The sequence below is a fragment of the Pterocles gutturalis genome, unplaced genomic scaffold (genome assembly GCF_000699245.1).
Source record: "Pterocles gutturalis isolate BGI_N339 unplaced genomic scaffold, ASM69924v1 scaffold13, whole genome shotgun sequence".
In the NCBI taxonomy this organism is placed as follows: Eukaryota; Metazoa; Chordata; class Aves; order Pterocliformes; family Pteroclidae; genus Pterocles; species Pterocles gutturalis.
Genome location: NW_010122563.1, coordinates 815 through 1,230, shown reverse-complemented (window position 1 = coordinate 1,230; position 416 = coordinate 815).

Genomic DNA, 416 nt, shown 5'->3' with positions numbered 1-416 from the left:
CGGGGCCCTTCCTGCACCGAGGGGACTCATCCATGCAGGCACCTGCTCGGGCTGGCCTCTGCGCGCGGGATCCCTCTTCTCGCTTGGTCACCAAGCGATTCGCAATGAAACAATAAATGCGTGTTAACGAGGCGCAGCTCCAGTGTGTGTGTGGGAGCAGGGCAGCGCGTGGGATATGGTCCCGCGCCCAGCCCTCCCCGAGCCTGGTTCTGGGGGGCCAGCACCATCCTTAGGACACCCCTTGTGGCCTGGCCTGCAGCCCTGAGCCCGCAGGTTGGGCAGAGTGCCGCAGCCCTCGGCATGGTGTGGGTGATGTGATGGGAGTCCCTGTAGGGTCGAGCCAGCTCTAGGGAGCTGTGAGATGGGTGTTGGTGGAGCATATCCCACTGGCGTGCTGGCCACAACTTAACAGTGTC